Source organism: Canis lupus, chromosome 5 (genome assembly GCF_003254725.2).
Source record: "Canis lupus dingo isolate Sandy chromosome 5, ASM325472v2, whole genome shotgun sequence".
Taxonomy (NCBI): Eukaryota; Metazoa; Chordata; class Mammalia; order Carnivora; family Canidae; genus Canis; species Canis lupus.
Window position 1 is genome coordinate 22,776,506 of NC_064247.1, and position 24,988 is coordinate 22,801,493.

The window sequence follows — 24,988 nt, forward strand, 5'->3', positions numbered from 1 at the left end:
CCATACTCATCACCTACAATTATATTTGCTTATTTGTGTTATTGTGTCTCCCCACATCATAATGTAAATCCTACGAAGGCAGGAGCTCTGTCGTGTTCCTGCAGTGTCCCCAGTTCTGTGCCTAGTGTGTAGAAAACACTCAGGTTGGCTCCATCCCAGGGACCAGAGCAGTCCATGCCTCTCCAGCCTGTGGCTGCCTGTTTAGGCATCTATCTGCTAACAGGCAGTACTGACATGGCCAGGGGAACCAGGATTCAGGCCTCCAGTCTCTGAAAGCATGGACAAAGCAGAATTCAAATCTCAGAAGAGCTGGGGAGTTAGAAGAGTACTTAGAGGAACAAAGCAAGGAGCCAACTACTGAATAGCAGAAAAAGGCAGGGGCTTGGTTTTAAAAATAAGAAGAAAAAAAGGAAAGAAAAGAAAGAAAAAGAAAAACAACCAATTACAAACAAATTAAAACAAGACAGTTTCCCCAAACAAACAACTAATAAAACACGACAATAAAGTAGAAGACACAGCCCCCAAATTAGGGCTGCAGTTTCCAGGAAGGGCAGGATTATGAGCAGAGCAGATTTGCTGCTGAGTCACTGTACCGCTGGAGTTGGGCGATTGGATAGGGAAAGTCACCTTGATTTAGGGTCTAGGCTGGTTTCAGAGTCTCGGCTAGGGGACAGGTAATGGAGCCGGTGGCTGACATCAGAGGGATACAGGGAAAACAGCCCACCTACATGGCTCCAGGTATTCACTTCTAATCTTGAGTGGAAGTCAAAGGGAAATTTCCACTGCCAGCTGTTTTTGTCTGCACGTAGACATTCCAGGGAATCTTTAGTCAGAGTATCCAGGAGTCAGAAATGAAGTGTCCAGCCAGGTGGAAAACATAAAGCACATCTCCACGGGTCCCCCCAGTCAGTGCCTAGGACTGAGGCTAAAGAGAGAAATATAATGCAACTATCTGGTGGCTTTGAATGATTTGGGTAGGTCCTGGATCACAATGAGGACTTTGGTGGAGGTGAGCTCAGATTGTCAAGAAAGTATTTGTCTTCTGTTTTATCCATCCTGTGGTCAATCCAGAGCATGCAGGTGTAACCTTCATAGGCAGAGGTGGAGGCAGGATAGGCTTGAACAGAGGTCAGCCATGCATGGACTCCCATGTCTCATGGCCCCTCATTTTGGTCAAAACATTTATCTTATCTGAGCCAATGATGTCAGTATTCCCCTGAAATGTTTCTCTAGCTCTTTAGTTACTGTGTGATCCCCTCCAGTTTTTGTCTTATACACAGAATCCTGGTTTACTAAGAAGGGCTAGGTCTCTTTACAAGCACCTGTTTTAAAAAGTGAGCATTACCTATCTTTGGCAGTCCCTGCTTTTTAATGGAGACCCTGCTAGAGAAATTCAGGAAACTATTTTATTTTGGATAGTGACAAGAGGCAGTTAAATGCTCAGTAAGCTTTGGCAAGGACAACTTGTTTACCAGAAGACCCTGTCCTGATGAAATACATTGTCACCACTTTCTGTGTTTACTTTGCTAAAATATGTGTTTGTAAGAAATGTTAGAGTTTGGTAGGACTGGGTCTATACAATAACTTGTATTGTCTTGCACAATTTCAATTTCTTTATGCACAAAAGCGAGAGCTGGATCTTTTACGTAGGTAGCTGGCCAAAGGTGAAATTGAGGGTCAAGTCCTTTGGCTTCATGGATCTGGAACAACGGTTAATGGAAGTGGTTTTCACTGGGTTTAATACCTAGTAACTTGTAGTAGTCTGATGTATTATTTTATTTTTTTAAAGATTTTATTTATTTGAGAGAGAGCAAGCGAGCATGAGTGCTGGGGAGGGGCAGAGGGAGAGGCAGACTCCCCACATGACCCGGAGATCATGACCCAAGTAGAAGGCAGACACTTGACTGAATGAGTCACCCAGGTGCCCCAAGAGTATTATTTTAAACTATCACAGGAAAAAAAAAAAAAAAAACTATCACAGGAACACATGTTTTTAAGAAGGTTTTTAAGACACATAAAAATAAAAGATTTCAAAACTACAAATTGTCTCTTATCCTATCACCCAGAGATAACCCTTGCAATTAATTTTTTTTAATTCTCTATATATTCCACTATCTTTCTTGACTTAATTAAACAAGTGTTTGTTGAGTTCTAGCACTGGACTTTGAATCATAAAGTAAAAGAAGTGGCCTATATCCTAAATAAATCAAAATTTTAAAGGAATACATACATTAAAGATAAGACATATTTGAAAAAAATCCAGAGAAAACACTAAATTAACTATAATCAAGTACTAAACTTCCAGGCAGCCCAGGTGGCTCAGCAGTTTAGCGCCGCCTTCAGCCCAGGGTGTGATCCTGGAGACCTGGGATCGAGTCCCACTTCGGGCTCCCTGCATGGAGCCTGCTTCTCCCTCTGCCTGTGTCTCTGCCTCTCTCTCTCTCTCTCTCTCATGAATAAATAAAATCTTAAAAAAAAAAGTACTAAACTTCCCCGAGTTAGGGACTCCTTCTGTCAGCTGCAATCCCCAGGATGCAGATATCAAAAGAATTCTTGTCCACTTTAGGGATTCATTCATTTAACAAGTGCTTGTTGGACACCTGCTATGTTCTGGGCACGGTTGGGAGGTCCTCCCATTAGCCGCTGCTGCTTCCTTCAGCCCCTCCTGCACCTGCCAACCCCTTGTCTCCTCCCACTCTCCCCTGCTCATCCTCTACCTGCCACACCAACCTTCTTGCCATTCTGGCCATTCCCTTTCTCTGGAACACTCTTCCATAAACACCCACAAGGCTTGCTTCTTAGTGTCCTTTGAACTTCTGCTCAAATGTCTCCTCAATAGAGAAGCCATCTCTCAACGCTCTATCTGGAACATCCACATAAAACCTCCCTTCATATACATTCTGGTCTCTATCCATCCATCCATCCCCTAACCCCCCCGTTTTTTTTTTTTTTAGCACTTATAATCACCTGAGATAGATCTAGATGCAGATATAGACATAGATAGATAGACACTACAGATATCTGTATATATAGATACTATTTCCAGATAGGATGCACACATACATAAATGGAAATCTGTTTATCTGAAGATGAGAATTCTGGCAAGTTGACTTGAATAAGGTAAAAGGAAAACAGACATGACATCACTATTGAGATATATCATAGGAAACCCAGAAAGAAAGTAGGTATGTAGGTGAGACTTTCTTCAGAAGTCCCCAAATGGGCTCAGGAAGGAAACAAGTAATGAAAGAAAGGTTAGCTACCCCAAGTATCTACCGCACGTCATAATCAGCCAGAAGCAGATTATCTAATCAAGCTGTAATTTATATCATGGGCTCTGTTTTCCCTTGGTTTCTGTGATACCACTTCTCTCCTGCTTCCCTCTTACTTCCTCTCTCTATTCCTATGAAGAATTCCTCTCTGATTCATTATATTTTGGCTCCATACACATGTCCTGGGTTTTCTCATCCATTTCTGCGGCATTCAGTAGTACCTATATTCTGATGATTGTCAAATCCATCTCTGTAGTGCATAGTACATGGCATTGAGGAGATGCACACAACAAAGCACCTTTGTTTATTCAAAATGAATAAATGGCCTTTTGGAGGGCTCCTACTATGTCAGTCATTGTAGGTGCTGGAAAAGTTTCCTGCTCCAACAGAGCTTATATTATAAATATACCATTACACAAACAGATGGAAGCCACAAATGGACAAAATAATTTCACATACTAGTCAGTGCTCTGAAGAAGTCAGAGTAGAGCACTAGCAGGTCTGCAGGGGCTGCAGGCAGTGATCAGGGAAGCCTTTTTTTCAATCGAATTTTAGCTGAAATGATGCAAAGGAGCTAGCCCATGCGAACCACATTCCAGGTAGAGGCCATTGCAAGTGCAGGAGCCCCAAGGCAGTGTCAGCTATACGGGTCAAGGAAGAGACTGAAGAGCCTGTAGTGGGAGTAGAGACTGGCCCCAGCAGCTAGCCCCTTGCTGTCCAGTTTGCACAGACCACATGCCTTCCCATTATGGCATCCCTGGCCAGCCTCTCTTAAAACACTTACCTGCCTGGCTCTTGTAGTTTCTTGAGCTTGTCACCTTTCCTTGCTCTTCATAAACTGCGTTGGCAATCATCAGAAGGTTTCATGCCATGGTTTATTCCCAGGCCCCCATATAGAGTGCTCTCTCTGCTGGTGATGCCCTTCCCCTAATACCTTGTGAACAAAGATTTAGCACAGCGATTCATTCCATTCTAGAAAGCCTCCTTTGATCTTGTCTTTCTGGGTTAGATGTCTCTTCTCTATCCTCCCAGAGTCCTGTGAGATAACCAAGATACAGAAAAGTTGAGTAATTTCCCCCAAATCATGTGCCAGAGCCAGGATTTGAACAGAAGCTCTTGGCCATGGTGTACTGCCTCATAAGGCTGTTGGGAAAACTACATGGGATGATGCATTCAAAGTGTGTCACATAAGCCCTGACCTTTGGCAAAGACTCAGTAAATATTAGCTCTAATTACAGATATAATCTCTGCCCCAGAGAGACTTATGGTCAAATGATGGAGCTAAAAGTCAGTAAATATATGAATAAATCAGAGAAAACACTTTGAATACCTAGAAGGATCTTGACCATAGTGTTTTTTTTTAATTTAAAAATATATTTTATTTAACCTAATATTTCCAAAATAGCATGATTTCACCTCATAATCAATATAAAAAGTTGATTGAGAGAATTTTCATTCCTTTTTGGTGCTAAAGTTTTCTAAATATTGGTGTATAGTTTATACATACAGCCCATCTCAATTTTGTGGTTTTTTTTCTATTTATTTATTTATTTATTTATTTATTTATTTATTTATTTATTTTTGTATATATTTTTTTATTGGAGTACGATATGACCATACTTTTAACTGCTTCTCTCATTTGCATTCCTTTCTATAAAGTACCTGCCACTTAATCATTGTGATGGTGATGCTCTTTGAAAAAGAAAATATTGAAAGGAGGAGTAGGTCTTGGGGAAAAAAATGATAAAATTCAGTTTTAAGCATGGTGAACTCATCTTCTAGAAGAGCTTCTGGAACATCTAATTAGAGATGACCAATAGGATGGGCAAATGGCTGCATAATTCAGTCTGTTACTTAAGCATCACCTCCCTCACTTCCACATCTAATTCAGCAGCCACGTCTTGTTGGTTCTACTTTCAAAATATATTACTCTGCCCTCTTTCTCCTCTACCATCACCTTAATCCAAACCACCACCATCACTCTGTGCTTTTTACTCTTTATCTGTAAAATAGAGATATGAATGTTTACCTTATAGGGTTGCTGTGAGCCTTAAATAGGATAATGTATGTAAAGCACTCAAAATGCTGTGTAGCCTCTTCCTGTAGAGGAAGGAGAGACGAAAAAGGAGAGAGAGGACCAAGATTGTATGGGAGCAAGGACTCCATAGAAAAAAATTTCTAAAAGAAAAGTAGTTATCAGAGATTAAGAAGACTGGGAACTTCCAAACATGTGATATCCTGTTCTATTAGTATATGTTTACGTAAAAGTGGTAAAATAGAAAGTTGAACAAGTTTGTTTCACACAATCTGTTTACAACCATCTACAGAAAGGTTAAGTCAATTAGGGTCCCTTGGTTAGAAGGAATAAGAATCAGCCAGAATCTGGTTGACAGAGGTCATCTCTGTTGAGTCAAAACTTCTTGTGTCAGGCCACCTCAATGAGCTGCTGACTAATCTGTGGATTGGCTTCCTTCAAGGTCAGCTGCCCACTCTGTTCAATCAGTAGAAGCCAGAGAGGGGTGGGAACAGCCACTCATGGCTGGTCAAGGGTTGCCCTGTCAGCAGGGGTTCAAGAGGGAACAATTTCCCTTGGAAGTGGCTCTAGGCTCTGCATATGGTGGGCACCACAAATGACACTTAAACAGTGGAGAGGGGTGGGGGGGGGCTCAGTTGCTTAAGCATCTGCCTTCAGCTCAGGTCATGATCTCAGGGTCCTGGGATTGAGTCCCACGTCAGGCTCCCTGATCAGTGGGGAGCCTACTTCTCCCTCTCCTTCTGCCCCTCCCCCTGTTCATGCTCTATCTCTCTTTCTCTGTGTCAAATAAATAAATAAATAAATAAATCTTTTTTTGTTTGTTTGTTTTTTTTTTTTTTTTAAAGTGGAGAGATACATTTACATCAAGGAATAGTACAAGGTTTGAAACCTGGGTTTTGAGTCTCAGAAATTCAGTCCTACTTTAAACCAGTTCTGTGCTTTGGGCAGGTTAGTAAATTTCTTTTTTTTTTTTTTTAAATTTTTTTATTGGAGTTCAATTTGCCAACATATAGCATATAACCTAGTGCTCATCCTGACAAGTACCCTCCTCAGTGCCTGTCACCCAGTCACCCCATCCCCCTATCCACCTCCCTTTCCACTACCCCTTGTTTGTTTCCCAGAGTTAAGAGTCTCTCATGTTCTGTCTCCCTCACTGATATTTCCCACCCATTTTCTCTCCATTGCCCTCTATTTCCTTTCACTATTTTTTGTATTCCCCAAATGAATGAGACCATATCATGTTTGTCCTTCTCTGATTGACTTACTGCACTCAGCATAATACCCTCCAGTTCCATCCACATTGAAACAAATGGTAGGTATTTGTCGTTTCTAATGGCTGAGTAATATTCCATTGTATACATAGACCACATCTTCTTTATCCATTCGTCTTTCAATGGACACCAAGGCTCCTTCTCCAGTTTGGCTATTGTGGACATTGCTGCTATAAACATTGGGGTGCAGGTGTCCCAGGGTTTCACTGCATCTGTATCTTTGGGGTAAATCCCCAGCAGTGCAATTGCTGGGTCATAGGGCAGGTCTATTTTTAACTCTTTGAGGAACCTCTACACAGTTTTCCAGAGTGGCTGCACCAGCTCACATTCCCACCAACAGTGCAAGAGGGTTTCCCCTTTCTCCACATCCTCTCCAACATTTGTGGTTTCCTGTCTTCTTAATTTTCACCATTCTTACTTGGCCACAGCAACTTCTTGCAAGTTACATCTATGAAGGCAAGGGATACAAAAGCAAAAATGAATTATTGGGACTTAATCAAGATACAAAGCTTCTGCACAGCAAAAGAAACAGTCAACAAAACTCAAAGACAACCTACAGAATGGGATAAGATAGTTGCAAATGAGGTATCAGATAAAGGGCTAGTATCCAAGATCTATAAAGAACTTATTAAACTCGACAGCAAAGAAACAAACAATCCAATCATGAAATGGGCAAAAGACATGAACAGAAATTTCACAGAGGAAGACATAGATACGACCAACAAACACATGAGAAAATACTCCACACCACTTGCCATCAGGGAAGTAAATTTTTTTAACACTAACTTTCTCTTTCATTAAGTGGATATGCTTATAATCTCATAGATGTTTGCTTTGGAAAGCTCTGTGTGAACTGTATCCATCTTGAATCACCCAGGTCTCAAGTAACCTTGTTGCTTAGTAGAAGACATAGGTTTATTTCTTTATTTTTAAAGATTTTATTTATTTGAGAGACAGAGAGACAGAATGCAGGAGGAGGGGAAGGGGCAGCAGACTCTTTGCTGAGCATGGAGCCCAACTGGGGGCTAGATTCCAGGACCCCAGATCATGACCTGAGCTGAGGTCAGATATTTAACCCACTGAGTCATCCAGGTGCCCCTGTAGGAGACGTTGTTTTAATTGAATTGTTAAGTTAATTGCTGAAAACTTTGTTAAGATACTACTTAAAGTGGCACTATGCTCTGGGGGGTAGGACAAAGATATAATTCCCACAGAAGAATTTCTCTTCTTTCCGAAGTACGGGAAGAAGAAATTCCTTTATATATAAAGAAATTCCTTTATATATATATTTATTTATATATATTATAAATATTTATTTTATATATTATATATTATAATATATATTATATTATATTATTTATATATTATATTATATAATAATATATTATTAATATATAAGTATTTATTTATATATAAATATATTTATATATTATAAATATATAATATATAGTAAAATATATTTTATATATTTATAATATATATAAAGGAATTTATATATATAATATATAAATTCCTTTAATATATATATTAAATGATATATGTATTTATATATATGTATATTTATATCTATCTATCTATTTATCTACCTATCGAGAGAGAGAGAGAGAGAAAGAGAAAAAGAGATGGTGTGGCTAACTCCAGAAAGGACAGTCTACACATGCACAGTTTATTGCCATTTATCTCCTCAGAAGTAGGATGAAATGGGGTAGAAGAGCTAGTCAAAGCTCTTCAAAGAAACAGACTAACAAACTCTGAGAATAAAGTAGAAAGAGAATGATCAAAATGAAGGCAAGTCTAGTGGAACTAGAAAGTTGATCTAAGATTTTGAAGCTCTTCTCAGTGGGTGAGAATTAATCCCAGTAAAGCACTCTGAGTGGACCACAGAGGGTGGAGGAAGAACAGGCTGAAATCCATCATATGTGTGAGGACTCTAGGATGGGTAAGAGGGAACAGTTACGTGCTTCACATCACATGACAATACATAGTCATTGTCACCTGGAAGGTACATTCTGGAATTCAAAGTGAGAATGTCCGAAACTGACAGCAAATGTGTTCACAAGGCTTCCAGCTGCTTTGTGGTGCTTATGTTTGTTTTCTTCTCTCTTAATCTAGAAGAATATTTCTTCTTCTCCTCAAACTATAATATATAGCTGGAGTAAAGTGTTCAATATTTTAAAAAGTAAGTATAGTGAAACAGCCAGGGTTTTGGTCCTATACGATAGAATTTATGAAAGAATATTTAGGATCTGATATAATTTCTAGTTAGGCTTGAAAACCAAGCTTGGAGGCTACAGAGCCAGGCACTGTGTCCAGCATCACACCACAGAAGTATTCCAGGAAGGTATCAACACCACAGCGTGTCCTATCACCACCCCAAGGCTGGCTCTAGAAGTGGCCACTGAAATGGCTGTGCTTCTGGAAAACGGAATGTAGCTCTGGTTCTACTATTACTCTTGGCAGAATGAACTCTATGAGGGTTCTCTTTCTTTGGTCATCTTTGGTCACTAGCTCCTTGTTCGAAATCTGACATGAGTGCATCCAATCAGAGTTTAGACCCTGTGCTGGAGCTCCAGCTGCAAAGGAGGATGGGCAAGCTAGTGCCAGGAATGTTCACTTTCTGCAGTGAGAGATGGGCTCTGCCTCTTAAGGTTTCTCAAGCATAGCAAAGAGCTTTAGATGCTGGGGAGCCACAAACATTAAAAATGTATATGAGGTGTGTCTTCTAAGAATGCTTGATTTTGGTAACCAAACCCATGATTGAGTTAATACAAAATATTTTAGCATACAATCTCCTAGACATCTCCTTTAAGTTCCCAGTTCTTGTTGGCAACTCCTGAGAAGCCCCCCCAAAAGTGAAAGCAATACGGATTCATTCCTTTTACCTATGTAATTTTTTTCCTTGTGGGATATCATATAGTTTTTTTTTAGTTCAAAATTGTGAACATCTACTAGCATTACAAATCAATATTTTTTTGTTGCACAAAGATAATCGTTAATATGTTGAATAAATGATCACCCATAAAAATAATGAATAGGTTGAAGGAAAAGCTTATGCATTATAAGATTTTTTTGTGCATCAGATAATGCATTACCTAGTGATGATAAAGATAATAAACAAGAGCAGCACATAAAATATTTGATTTATGATTAGATTTTTAAAAATCTGTGCTCAGACCTCTGATGGTACATACATGCAGAAGGAAGCTTCAATCTCTGTCACCAGTAGAGTATTTTTTTTGTGGTCTCACATCTAGACTGTAAATAATAAGCTTGTTTATTAAAGCTATCTCATAGTCATTTCACAATTGATTAGCAATTCCAGTCCTGACGCAGATGCATGCCACATGTTAACATTTCTATACCGATGGCCCCTGCACATCTTCTGTCAACTCCTAGTGTACCTAATTTGGAAGGTAGGCAGTTTATAAGCCAGATGGGAATTAGACTGTCCTCAAAAGCTGGGAGATTTTGTCCATATGTTTTTGGCTGTTCCGCAGCGAGACCACGTTTTCCCGAGTGATGTTAACGAAGGGCTGAGTGGCCTTTCGTTGGTGCTTACTCAGTCCCTGTGTTTCCTGTGAGTCATTATTGTTTTCCAGCTCGATGCTGTGGCCAGCCTCGTTTTCAATGTGTCATTTTCATTCATTTGGAAACTAAAGAGCTGTGCTTTGTACCACGTCCTTAATGTCAGCAAAGCTAGCTCTGTTGGATTAAAATGCAAGATGTATTTGCAGCTAGTGCAAAGTGCTGCAGGCTGCCTATCTGAGCCAAGCAGCCGTGCTGAGCCTGTCACTCGAGCCTGTCGGAGGCGCCCTTCAGGAGGGCTGGAGGGCTGGATGCCCCAGGCAGGTAGCACCTCAAGGCCAGCCACAGCAAGAAAGCTGCCTTTATTTTGTGCCTGGCAAGTACAGAATGTGGCATGTAAGGGAGGTGTGGGCTGGTAGACCTCGCTAGAAAATGGTGACATGAAATTTACCCCAAAGTTCCCTATGGGATGGGCCCCTTGTAAGAGGCAAAAGAGTGGATACATATAAAGCACCTAGAACAACCCTTACTTAGTTAAGCTATTTGTATATGTTATCTCATTGCATCTTTACAACAATACTATTCAGATGGACAACTGGGTCCAGAGGAGTTAAGCCACTTCCCCAAAGTCACACAGCTACTTCAATGGTTTGGAGTTAGAATTCAAATCCAGTTCTGCCTGACATCCGAAATTTTTAACCTTCAACGATGAATTCAAATTCGACATCTAGAATTACATTCTGTTGTTAATAGGAGGGGGAGAGGGCTGGACTTCACATGAGGAAGAAAAGTGTGAATGAAAGAGAGCTGCCCTACAGTGCCACCCAGGGAGGGAAAGGCAACCATGCTCACCAGACTGGAAGTTCCAGAATGGAGCCCCTATAGCTACAAGCTGAGGCCAGAAGATACTTCAAACTCTGATGTGGGATTCTGTTGACTTTCATATTTTTCAGTGTATTTACACTTCCCCCAAATTACTTCACTACATAAATAAACCCACAGGTGTGGGAAAACGGAGTGTGAGATAATCAAGAAAGGAAATGAAGAATTTACAAAGTCAAGGTATGCCAGCCCCTGGGGGTAATTATGATAATCATGGTGCCCCAGTAGATGTCCAATAAATGTTTTACTAATGAAAGAACTCAGAGACTGACTAAGAATGTTTTAGATGTAGAGCACAAGTTACACGCAAAGAGAATTAGGGTCTTTCTGACCATAATACAAAAAATTTATGCGGTATAATTCTAACAGGTGTTTTGAAAAAAGCCTGGATCCTTTCAAGAAGGGACGTGGTTGAACAAAGCAAGAAGATTTACTGCAGTGAATTCAAGAGGCCTCGGAGGCTCCAGATAATATGGCCTCAGGCATCTCATGCTTGCCAGACATATTTGCATTCCTCCATAGCAACTTCTAAGGGCGAAATCTTCTCTAGGAAGTAATGCTGCAAGAAAGCAGGGGTGCTCAAGACCCCAAGGTACTGCTCCCCAGAGTTCCTTAGAGTCTGTCATTAAAACTAAGGGCAGCTGGTTGGTCTTATTAACTTAGTGGGTACAGAGTACACCTCCCAAAGACTCTGCTCTCCTCACTTCAGCCAGATTTCATTTCTCTGACTTCAAAAATTAGACAGTTGCATTTCCTTAGGTTGTCACTTGACATTTGTGCACTACCTCATTGGGATTCTCACAGGACTCTGCCGCATAAGATCGTTCACTTGTCTGTCTCTTCTAGAGGCTTGGGACTGCCTCATGTTCACTGAGAAATCTCCACTGCCCAGCACAGTGCTTGGCACAGAATAGGCTTCTGATAGACAATTGTTGAATGATTGAAGTTAAGCCACAAAGGGAAAGGCAATTTAAAAAAGGGCATGGGAGGAAGAGGATCACTAATTGCAGTTAGTACAGTATGAGTCATTCAAAATCCCTTGCATTCTAATTGCATTGAACTGTAAGGAAGGATGACATTCATACCTAATACCACTATTAGGTTCAGCTAAAACCTCCTTGCTGTGCACTTATTGTATAAGTGGGCCTAGTGATGAGTTAGACATGATTCCTGCTCTTAAGAAGCTGCCAGTTGAATGGGGTAAAGTGAAACTGAAATACAGAACTGCACCCCAATGTGATCTGATCAATAGTAGACATGATAACTATGCATCAGAACCTGTTCCAAGTTTTCATATTTCTTTATGTTGCTTAACAACCCTATGAGATAGACACTATTATTGCCACTTTTTGCAGATCAGGAAACGGAGACCCAGAAGGGTTAAATAAACAGTCCAAGATCATAGTTGCTAAGTGGTTGGGCCAGGAACTAAACTCAGAATAATTAGAATTCAGAGACTCAGCTAGAAACCATTGCATTATACCTCTGCAGCACAGAAGAGGGAGGGATTGTTTGGGGAAAGGAGAGGAAGGGGAAGAAGGAGGGAAGCCAGCAGGTATTCAGGGAGGTGGTGTTCCTTAAGGGATGATTTGAATGACAGATAGGAGTATGATACATGAACAGGTTAGCAAAGGATGGGTAAGTGGAAGCATTTGCAGAGTGTGGAAAATTCTAAGACATAGTGTGTTCAGGGAACTGGAGTAGTTTGCTATCAATTAAGCACAGTGGGGATCCCTGGGTGGCGCAGCGGTTTGGCGCCTGCCTTTGGCCCAGGACGCGATCCTGGAGACCCGGGATTGAGTCCCACGTCGGGCTCCCGGTGCATGGAGCCTGCTTCTCCCTCTGCCTGTGTCTCTGCCTCTCTCTCTCTCTCTCTCTGTGTGTGACTATCATAAATAAATAAAAATTTATAAAAAAAAAAAAAGCACAGTGTGCAAGAAATGGAGGGCATGGAAGAGGTAGACTGGGATCATGTCACAGGAATTAGAATATTCTCAAAGTCCGTAGCCTCTGGCAGAGTCCACACTTTTGTTGAACAGCATTTCCCTCAAAGGCCCTTATGAACTTGGGGCCCGGGGTTGCAAATGGAACGTTTCATCACCTGCTGCTTCTTGATGTGCATGTGTCTGATAATGTCTGCAGAGTCCTCGAGCCCAGAGAGACCACCTCTAGGAGCCGAGAGAGTTGCAAAGAGCTTGTGATTTTTGCCAGAGAAATTGTGGAACTGTCAAAGAGCTCAAGATACCTTAACCTGAGTTGATTCCTAGCTTGGCTTGTAAGCTCCATGACTGGCTCTGTCTCACTCACAATCTCCAATACATACATGATCTCTGGCACATAGTGGGCTCTCAGTACATCTCAATACATATTGTTGAATGAACAAATAAAAGAATAGGACTGAGGGGATCCCTGGGTGGCACAGTGGTTGGGCGCCTGCCTTTGGCCCAGGGCGCGATCCTGGAGACCCGGGATCGAATCCCACGTCGGGCTCCCGGTGCATGGAGCTTGCTTCTCCCTCTGCCTGTGTCTCTGCCTCTCTCTCTCTCTGTGTGTGACTATCATAAAAAAAAAAAAAAGAATAGGACTGAGAATTTAACACTGGAGGAGGTTTACGTTTAAAGAAAATAGAAGAAAAGCAGAAGAGATGGAGAAGGTGGCTTGCAAGCTCAAGGGACAGCAGGTAAGGACTAGAATGGCCATATTGTTTGGGAACGGCTCAGTAGAGCTTTTGCCATGAACTGGGCTCAGAGGACCCAAAGAAGTCAGCCTCTGGCTGCAATTTTGATTTTAAGGAGGAAGCCTGCACAGCTTTTCTCAGAGTAGCTAAAACTGCCTGAGTTCTGTTTTGTTTATTTTTCCTTTATTTTATTTATTTTTAAGGATTTAATTTTTTTAAACTTTTTTTTAGAGGGGTGGGTGGGGAAGGGAAGGGAGAGAGAGAATTTTAAACAGGCTCCATGGCGAGTGTGGAATCCAATGTGGGGCTTGATCTCACAACCCTGTGATCATGATCTGAGCTGAAAGAATTGGACATGTAACTGACTGAGCCATCCAGATACACCGAAAGGTTTAATTTTTTCAAAGTAATCTCTCACTGAACGTGGGGCTTGATCAAGAGTCACATGCTCTATTGACTGAGCCAACCAGGTTCCCCTCTTTTCCCTTTATTTTGAAGAAATATCACACATGAAACTTTAAGAATGGTCATTAATCATCCCGGTGATTTTTTTTGAATGGGAAATCAAATAGGGATTTTAATATGACTGCTTCTTGCACGCTTTGATAAACATCTCATTTGATAGTTTGATTTGATTCAACAATTGAACATAGAACTTGAAGAGCAGGGGGACTGTGTAACATAAGAGATAATTTCTAAATAATTCCACTTTCCCAGAGGCTCTTGATAGGAGCTGGGTAGGAGGTAGACAAAGCTGAGGTTGCCTTCTCCGTTCAGCACTTGATTCATCAGTGGTCTCTGTGGCTGGCTGAGATGGATAAATGCTTTAAAAGTAAAAACAGCAGAGTCCAGATTGTCATCCTATTATTAATATATAAGCTTGTTCAGTACACTCTGGATGATCATTTCTACCTCTACATGGAAATGAATCAGAGACTCATGAGTACAGCAGCTATGAGACATGGGATAGGGGAGAATTTGTTCTTCCTTCTCACCCAGCTGTTCAGAATTTTTTTTAAAAAAATTAAAAATTTAATAGAACCATCAGAAGCATATTTAATCAGCTATGTCAGTTGTAAGACAGATCTCGGGGTTCTATTTATTCTCTAATTATTTTATTAATTCTCTAATCTCAAAACCATGTTTTCCACTCATGAAGATAGAAAAAAAACTAACACAACTTTAAACCACTAGTAACTGTCCTATGGCGTTAGTCTTTCGTAGCTGATGCCCTGCCTGCCCACCAGTACATTTCTTCATCGTATCACTTATAGACTCACGAATCACTGGATGCAAATTTCCCTTTTCTCCCGACATGTACAAAATTGGTTGGTTATGGCTTCTTACCTGGTAGCTTATATATTTGAAAATGTCATCAAAGTGAAAGTGCCTTCCTTCTTTCTTTAACCTGCCAAAACCATGAGCTGCTATGTTTTTAAATTTCTTTCTTCTCCTTCCTTCTTTTCTCATTGTAACCTCTTCCCTTTCAGAATTCCTAGAGAAGGGTCAGGAACCACTAGCGTCATGGAGAAACACTCTCACAACATTTGGCTCAAACTATGGAATACAGGCTTGTCCTTCTTTTATTCCACCATTAAAAAATATTAATAAAAAAATCAGTGATATTGCACAACTCTGGGAGAGTTTGACATCCAAAAGCAATGTTAAAATTTTCCCAGGAATGTGCTTTGGATGCATTCTAACATTCCTTAATTCATTTGTTTGTTTGTTCCTTCACTCAACAATTAATATAGGTCAGATATTATGCAAGGAACTAGGGCTTCAAAGACTGCTTAGTGGGAAGACAAACATTAAAAGCAAATGATTACAGTAATACATAATGAGGTAAGTTAAAAGCACTGTAGGACCTCCAAGAATGACATGGTAAGCTTTGCTGCAATAAGTTAAAAAAAAGCTGGGTGGGGGGTGGGGGTGACTGGCTGACAGGCACTGAGGTGGGCACTTGACAGGATGAGCACTGGATGTTATTCTGTATGTTGGCAAATTGAACACCAATAAAAAATAAATTTATAAAAAAGTTAAAAAAAAGCTTTCTGGAAAAGGAAGTCTTTATTATGTGAAGACTGAATTAGAGGTCACTTGGTAAAAAGCTCTGGAAAGAACATTCTAGAAAGGTGGGATATAGAGTCAGGAAATCATAGTACTTTGGGGAAAATGCAAGTGTATTATGATGGTTAAGATGAAAAGTGAGTATAGAGGAGGTGACAGTAAGAGGCTAGAAATGGTGGTTGGAGCAAAGTCAAAAAGGATTTTGTCTGCCATGTTTGCCATGAGGAGTTTGAACTTCATCTTGAAGGCCACAGGCGAACCATTGAAGAATTTTAAGCAGGGGAGAAACACTATAAAAATTTCATTTTAGAGAGATGAATCTGGCTTCAGTGAGGATAGATCAGAAGGAGATAAGACTGGAAACTTTCCAGTTTCCCTTGGCATAGATGCTGAAAGACTGGTGTATGTGTGTGTGTGGTGGTGGTGGTGGGGGTGGTGGTTAGAAGCATCTCTTACCCAAGTGCTAGGTAGCAAATGCTGGAGGACAAATACCAGGATCATGTCTGGAAGAGATGCTGGGGTTGAGCTGGAGTGGAATGTCCAATGGGAGCCATCCAGGCTGCAGCCAGAGGCCCAGAAGAGACAAGAGTAAGGAGTACCAGATTAGAACACACGGAACAGGAGGTAGCCTGCATAATTCCAAGAATGGAAGCCAGTACTGCAGTGGGACTGTTATGTGGTGGGACTTTTATATTTTCACACATTTCTGTAGCACAGCTACATATTTTCACACATTTCTGTGGGCAGAATGGGTTCGTTGAAAGTAGCCAGGATGAGACACACCAGAAGCATGGAGACTCGGTGGAACTCAGTTATAGTTGTCCAGTCAAGAAACTTTTTAGAACAAGAGAGTGGCACCGTTGATGAAGAGGAAGATGGATTGTAGAGCTTTTAAGTTGTTTTCCTGGGGTATTTTCTAGGATAAATTAACAGCAAAATGTATCTCTAGATCACAAATCACATTAGTTTATGGTAAGTCATTTTTTTATGTTAAACTTTGGAGTTTAATTTTGGAGACTATCAAAGACAATATTTTTAGCTTTTGCATAATGAATACTGAACCTCTCTTTCTAGCAATAGACTCAATGACCAGTTGTTTGTGAATCCATCCCCTGGTTCATAATAAAACATTATCAATTACACAAAGCAAGATACTTGTCTTCTTGTTACATATGAGAGAGGACACCCTCTTGATCATCTAAAGTAATTTCAAATTATGAATGTAGGGCCAGAATGCAGACTGCTAGAAAATATCATCTGACTTGTCAGGAGACCCCTGGAGCCTTCCCTCATTTTGTGTGAACATACGTAACCAGAGTTCCTGCGGCGCAGCCCAGAGCCACTTCCTGACTCAAGAGAAGGGCAGTGACAAGGCATTAAATGTTGTAAGCGGTAGTACTCCCTGTTGGATAGAATTGTTCTAGTGAACCATTATCGGGATCCAAAATGCAGTTGTGACAACCTCTCCTTTCCTTCACCAGGTACTCAGTGGTTTCTATGTGTCCTAGAGTGAGGTGGGGGGTTGCCTCAATGTGACCAATGTCTTGGTGTGCGTGGACTCCAAGCACAAGTGGGGGACCCTCTCCTGCCACGTCCTGGCGATGGCAGGGGGAGGTCTAATGTTCCTTTTTTGCAGGGAACAGCCTGCCACAGCCTTAGAGCTCATGCATGGTGCCCCACACAGTAGTTCTTCGGGGCTAACTCAGATTGAATTAGGATCTCCTTGGGAATGAGGTCCAGGCATCCTATCCCCAGACACAACTGTTTCCTCCTCACCTTCTCCTAGTTCCAGTCATCTCATCTGCCTCCTCTCACCTTCTTTTTCAGGTAACAGTGTTCTGTCCTCCCTTCTAAAGGTGGCCACCCTAACCACCCACGTCCTCCCTGGAAGTGCAGTTACCCTAAATCCTTACATCTTCCTTGCAAGGTGGCCTAACCCAAGCCCTGTAGCCCTGCCCCGGTCTGAGGGTGGCTGCACTAAATCTCTATCCTCCTCCTTCTTATAGGAGTCTTTGGGGGAGAATCAGGAAGGAAACAATATAAACATATTCTCAAGTAGGCAATCAGTCCACAAGCTTAAATTTTTCTTTTCTGATTTTTTTTTTTTTTTTAATGAGAGGAGAGTGGAACATCCTCAGTGGGGCAATAGGAATGAAATGGGTCTGAGACAAGGAGCAGTCACCCTAAACGTCAATGTAGGAGGTGTGTTCAGATGAATTTTAAGACTAGTTTCAGTACGAGAGGAGCTTAGGGTATATGAAACCTTAGGAACTTGAAACATGCAAAGTCACATCAGATTTATAAGGCTGGAAGAAATAGGTCTTCCAGACTTTAATTTTGTGCTTCTAATTCCTTTTGTTGAAAGCTGTACAGCAGAAGACAGTCCATAAATACACCATTATAATTAGTTATACAAACCAAACATAGAGTCTCCTATGTTGATTTACTACATCTGTTTTATGAAATATGTATATTTTTAATTAAATATATTCCTTAGTGCCCACTTGTGTTAGTTTGACTCTTTCAGGTTGCAAAGAAAAGATACATTCCAGGGGCCCTAAGTTTATCTGAGGACCCAGTGGCAGCTCTGCAGTAGCACTTGGCTCACTTGTCTAACTCCCTGGCCCCAGCCTCCCCGCATCGTGAGAGGACTTGGAACAAGGGACTGGGGTGGGGGTTGATCATGGTGCTTCCAGGCCAGCTCAGCACATCATGCCATGTTCTCTTTAACCTTGCTAACTAAGCCAGGCTGGTTCTTGCTATGTAACAGTCCTCCTAAATCCCATAGAGAAGGTGATGCAGTTAACAATCCAGCAATAAGAGGTAGACAGAGCAAATGGAACAGGGTTTTAGAAGGTTTATTAAAAAAAAAAAAGAAGATTCCTATAAAAGTAGGAACATTCTTCCATTTCAATTTAATAAGTTCCTATTTTCTTAAAGATTTTTATTTACTTATTTGAGAGAGAGAAAGAGAGTGATAGTGAGAGAGAGCATGAGCAAGGGGGGGAGGGAGAGGCAGGCTTCCCACTGAGTAAGGAGCCTGATATGGGGCTCTATCCCAGGACCTCAGGATCATGACCTGAGCCAAAGGCAGACGCTTAACTGCCTGAGCCACCCAGGCATCCCTAAACTCCTATTTTAATATTATTATTATTATTATTATTATTATTATTATTATTATTATTTGAGGATTTCAAGCAGGCTCCATGCTCAGCATGGAGCCCGATGCAGGGTTCAACCTCACAATCTAAGATCATGACCTGAGCCACAATTAAGAGCCAGATGCTTAACCGACTGAGCCACTCAGGCACCCCTAAATTTCCATTTTTAAAAGGTGTAATAATGTGCACAAACAGGTTTGGGAACAAGTCCAAATTATGGCAAGGGCTAAGAAGACAGGACTTGTTTTCTTTTACACAATCCATTAACCAACTTAATTAGAAGTTTTTTCTTTGTTCTGTTTTTCACAGTTAAGTAACTCGGGTTCCCTGGGTGGCGCAGCGGTTTGGCGCCTGCCTTTGGCCCAGGGCGCGATCCTGGAGACCCGGGATCGAGTCCCACGTCGGGCTCCCGGTGCATGGAGCCTGCTTCTCCCTCTGCCTGTGTCTCTGCCTCTCTCTCTCTCTGTGACTATCATAAATAAATAAAAATGAAAAGAAAAAAAAAAAACACAGTTAAGTAACTTTATTTTTATATAAAATGTAAATTGGTCATTTTATAGAAAATACAAATCATGTAATATAAAACATATTTGTCAATATGTAAAAATATATTAAGTTACAAATAAAATATGACAGACTCAATATATGAACAATGGCCAGACAATCTATAAAAATAGAACTCTGACCCATAACCTGCAGCAACCTGCCCAGAGAAACAACCCACTTATCTACAAAATCAGCCCAGGAAGCCAGCCTGCTGTAGGTCAGATTCTCAGAAGGCCAGATTGCTATCTCTAGAAATGATCCAGGAAGCTAAACAATAACTTCTGTAACAATCACTCCAAAATGGGCAAAACTGATTAATAACTAACAGCTTTCCTGGTTTTTGTCCCCACTTCCAACTTAGGACCAACCAGAGAAAGCTAAATGTTCACTCTTTTGAACACGTCCTGACCATAGGACACCCCCTCTGTTTAGCCTGCCTACTGTTTCCCCCCACCAACAGCCTCCGATCAGGATCATACCTGGAGCCTTCCCCTTTCTCCACTATAAGGCTTTCCCACCCCGCTGCCTGCCATTGACACTGCCAAAATGCTCGTGATGGGGGCTGTCATCCTTTCTGTAGTAAGCTCAGAATAAGCAAGCTTTGCTTTTCTATTTTGGTTGATCTTTAATTCCACAGATATATAAATAAATTTGTATAGAATATAAGTAGCTAGCACATGCTCTCCCTAAAAAATTCAAGCAACATATACAAACAAACAGAGGGGTGCATCTCGCTGGCTCAGTCGGTGGACCATGCAACACTTGATTTCAGGGTTGTAAGCTCGAGCCCCACGTTGAGTGTAGAGATTACTTAAAGATACAGTCTTTAAAAAAAAAAAAGAGGGGTGTCTGGGTGGCTCAGTCAGTTGATTTTAGGTGGGGTTATGATCTCAGCGTTGTGGGATTGAGGCTGCCTGGCTCCACTACCAGTGAGGAGTCTGCTTCTCTCCTTTTCCCTCTACCTTTCCCTTCTGCTTGTGTGCATTTGCACGGACACACATGCACACACACACACACACACACACACACACACATTCTCAAATAAATCAATCTAAAAAAAGGAAGTCAAGTCCACCTAAAATTCTACTACTCTGCGATAACCATCATTAAACTTTGGTGATCATTGCTTTTATGTTTTATTTTAGGATTTATTTTATCTAATAAGATAAAAATTAAAAATACATGTATGATTTTACATGAACAATATCATATTTCCTATTGCTTTTATCATGGACACTTATCATACCACTCTGTCTAGATTTCAGTATCCCATTTCTGATCACTGACCATTCTAAGTGGTCCCTGTTAATCCTTAGCAAATGTCTGCTTATATATTATCAGTATTCATGTAATTCAATACAGTGTATTATATCTACCTATGCATCTGTAACATGCAGACTTTTTGGGCAATTTTTTTTAAAAAATGGGAACAAGGGACACCTGGGTGGCTCAGTGGTTGAGTGTCTGCTTTTGGTTCAGGGCGTGATCCTGGAGACCCAGGATCAGGTCCCACATCGGGTTCCCTGCAGGGAGCCTGCTTCTCTCTCTGCCTGTGTCTCTGCCTCTCTCTGTGTCTCATGAATAAATAAATAAAATTTTTTAAAAAATTAAAAAATGGGAACAAATTATATTCTACACATTTTTTCCTGTTTTTAGTTTTTTTGGTCTTTCTGGCTTTTCTTCTTCAAAAGTTGTTTATGGGCTCCTTCCAGATCATCTTGTGTTGCTCTACTCCATGCTTTTCAAGGGCTGTGTGGTATTGCCTGAGCCTGCCACAACTCAGCACTCCACCCTCACTGGTGGACTTCCACTTCATTTACAGCTCATTTACAGTTCTTGGCATCCTTTTATATTGGTACTTTTATTTCCAAAGGGTAGATTCCTAGGAATGGAATTGATGAGTTGAAGAGTATCCAGAATTTTAATTTTTAAAGATATCGCCAGATTGCTTTCCAAAAAAGGCTGTAATACTTCAGATTTCACCTGCCATATATTTTGGTACTTTTCCCTCCTACCTCCCCAAATGCAAGAGAACTGAGAAATACATGAAATTTACACTAAACTCATTATCAGAGACTATCCTTCTGCATATTTGGTGAAATATATACACTTGGCAGCAGATTTTTTTATTGAGGTTAAAATGACTATAGAGAAGCAGCCCATGTCACATGGAAATAATTCTTTTGGTTCAAGCCATCTTCCGGAGCCAATTTTGACATTATAGCCTTCAGAGATAATTATCACACCTGTTAGAGGCCAGGCACCTGAGCAATCAATGTGCATCCTGGCAGGAGAACAAGTTTAGGGGAATCATGGACATGATCTAGGCCCTGATAATTAATCAGTTTGTTTTTAGAAAGTTGAGTCTAATCAACATGGCATCCTGCTTTCTTTGAGGGAATTGAGCGCAGGCATGCAAGCATCTTGCCTTAGTCCCTGCTTTGTCGAACAATGATTCATTTTTAGTCAAGGAAAGAAGCAGATCATACATTATTATGGGGCCCTAGGGTTTATAGCAACTCCAGGCTGCTTACTAAGATTATGGACTCTGAGTAATTCAGATTCAAAACAAAAAAGCAGCTAAGTCTAATATATATACATACACACAAAGATTTATATGCCTATGTAACACCAAACCAGAAGCAAAATCCAAACCCTGTTTGGGATAATTCCTGCCAGAGCTCATTACTTCTAGAAGCCTAAATATGGGAGGTGGGAGATCTACTCATGAGTAGAATTTTTTTACATCAGAATTTGAAAACATTAATTATATTAGTTACAGAAAGTTCAGGGTTTTTTTTTAGCTTGAGGATTTTGTTGGTCTTTATGTGGTTTCTTCTTAGGACAGCTATCACAAGTTTCGAGACTCTTGTTAAAATAAGCACTGGGACAGCAGGTCCTGGTTCCTTTCTGGAAGAAAGCTAGTGCCTCCCTTCCTCTCCTACTATGTATCGATTCTCTACAGGTCTTGCTCCCATCCATTGATCTGTACAGTTAGCACAGATTCTAGAAGGACATCACAGATGGACCTGACAGCATGGTGTGAGAAACACATCCCATTCCAAGTGTGCAAATAGGTGCAGCTAGAATAGGAAATTTGTGGTCCAGGGAAGGAATTGTGGCTGTCGAATCTCCTGAAATGTCTGGGTTAAAGGCGTTCACTGGGAGTTTGTGGGGGAAGATGGAGAGTGGCTGTTAAAACTGGAAGAAATAGGGGAGCCACTGGGCAATGTTGAGAAATTAGAAGCAATGCTGCAATTAAAGAAAAAAGAAGAGAGACAGAATAAATAAATATAGCTATCATAAAAAGTGGTAAGAAAATTGAAAGTGACTAGAAAACTAGATAAAACATAGGCCTTTGAATACTGTTCAAAATATCCAAATGTAAAAATTAAATAGTAAGGAAGACAAAATAGACTAAGTTTGATTAAGGTAAAAGAAAGCCATGATAGGCAAGAAGATATTTAAAATATAAAAATAATAACATGTTAGAAGGATGCAGTTAAGCCAAGAGATTATAAAATTTAAAAAGTTAAAATCCATGGATTTAAAAATGAAAGTAAAAATGGACAAGAGATATCAAGGCCGGGGCTTACATCTCCACACCCCCACACCTCCAGAGCTTCCAGGGTGAGACCATTTACTTCGCAGGTAAGTCCCAGGCTGCTGAAGGCCAAACACAAGGACGTGCAGCCTCCCGCCTGCCCCCAGCCCTGCTGGTCCTCCCACATGCATGTGTCCCCCTGGTTAGATGCTCTCTGCACTGTGGGACACCTGTGGTCACCGGCCCCAGCCAGCAGCCACACGCAGCCCAGCCTGGGGCGCCAACTACTAGCCTGGGGTGCTGAGCAATGTTGTCAACGTTTGAGCTGGGAGACAGGCTCCCAAGATACCAAGAGAGTGCATCATGCTTTAAAATGAAAGATCCAGACCCAACAATTGCACTGCTGGGGATGTACCCCAAAGATACAGATGCAGTGAAATGGCAGGACACCTGCACCCCAATGTTTATAGCAGCAATGTCCACAATAGCCAAACTAAGGAAGGAGTCTTGGTGTCCATGGAAAGATGAATGGATAAAGAAGCTGTGGTCTATGTATACAATGGAATATTCCTCAGCCATTAGAAACGACAAATACCCACCATTTGCTTCGACGTGGATGGAACTGGAGGGTATTATGCTGAGTGAAGTAAGTCAATCGGAGAAGGACAAACATGATATGGTCTCATTCATTTGGGGAATATAAAAAATAGTGAAAGGGAATAAAGGGGAAAGGAGATAAAATGAGTGAAAATATCAGTGAGGGTGACAAAACATGAAAGACACCTAACTCTGGGAAATGAACAAGGGGTAGTGGAAAGGGAGGTGGGCGGGAGCTTGGGGTGACTGCGTGACGGGCACTGAGGGGGGCACTTGTTGGGATGAGCACTGGGTGTTATGCTATATGTTGGCAAATCAAAATCCAGTAAAAAAATATACAAAAAAAAGGAAAAAAAAAAGAGAATATTCATAGTTAATTAGCAATATTTGGCAACATCCTTTTCTTCCCTTACAAAATGAGAAAGAGTCCCAGATGGTAAGAGCCACCCCTCTCAGAGTTGTCATGTATGAGGTATGTTTAAATGGCCAGCACACATCTTGGGATGTAGCTAGAGCTTGCCTGGTCACAGATCCAGAGGTATCTTGGACTGTACTGGTTGACCTGGGAAATGGGCAAGAGACTGTGAATTTGAAAGAGCTGATGGCAAAATGGCTTCCGGATTATTTCCAAGAAGTATCACTGTGGCTCCCTGTCATCATCAGAAAATCAACTTACTCTTGTTTGATTGACCAATGTCAACCCATCCTGAAATTTAAATAAACCATTTTTTAAAAATGAAAGATCCAGGGGATGGTTTAGCGGTTTAGTGCCTGCCTTCGGCCCAGGGCGTGATCCTGGGGTCCCGGGATCGAGTCCCACATCGGGCTCCCTGCATGGAGCCTGCTTATCCCTCTGCTGTGTCTCTGCCTCTGTTTCTCTCTGTGTGTCTCTCATGAATAAATAAATAAATAATCTTAAAAAAAATAAAATGAAAGATCCAATAGACAGTTGTGTTTGGGTTTTTAATTCGCCTTAACTGTTTGTGTGTTGCACTCTGAAGTTGTCTTACTCGGTTGCTGAAATCTAGTAGTGGCACTGAATGTATTCTAAGTGTGTTCTTCCGTAGTGGAACTGTGGGCTGAGCTATTACCAGAGAAGACAGTGTTGAAAAAATCCTGGGAATTCCAGGTTCCCAATCTCTGGGGGAGGTGTAACACAGATCTCGGTGAGAAAGGCAGTTGGAATTCAGTGCGGGGTGGGAAACAGAGCCTGCAATTATGCTTCTTGGCCGGTGTTTCTCACTTGCTGAACTCTGGGCACGTGTTTTACCCAACAGCATTTAACTCCTAATGCAGTGACCTAAATTTAAATGACTTCCAGTAATAAAGAGATGCTTGCCTGATTCAAATCTCGATAGAATTTAGAGAATTGACTTACAGTTTTCATTGCTTCATGGAAATGTGCCGA

The 24,988-nt window shown here is 41.1% G+C and overlaps 1 protein-coding gene and 1 long non-coding RNA gene across 16 annotated transcripts in view; one reads left to right on the forward strand and one right to left on the reverse strand.

The window, feature by feature from the left end:
- The window catches only part of ZC3H12C (zinc finger CCCH-type containing 12C), a 176,790-nt gene that overhangs the window by 83,451 nt on the left and 68,351 nt on the right, over positions 1–24,988 (reverse strand). For 14 of the 15 annotated variants that reach the window (XM_049109986.1, XM_049109988.1, XM_049109987.1 and 11 more), the window contains 2 exons: positions 6,573–7,026; positions 4,057–4,308 (listed from right to left, as the gene is read on the reverse strand). The gene's annotated coding sequence lies outside the window, so the exon portion shown is untranslated. Of the gene's footprint in view, positions 1–4,056; positions 4,309–5,301; positions 5,520–6,572; positions 7,027–24,988 lie in introns of those variants that run through there. The other variant, XM_035716715.2, reaches the window with a different exon arrangement.
- LOC125755101 (uncharacterized) lies at positions 8,488–12,754 on the forward strand. The gene is made up of 3 exons (XR_007410693.1): positions 8,488–8,757; positions 11,057–11,165; positions 11,355–12,754. It is a non-coding gene; the product is annotated as an uncharacterized LOC125755101 (long non-coding RNA).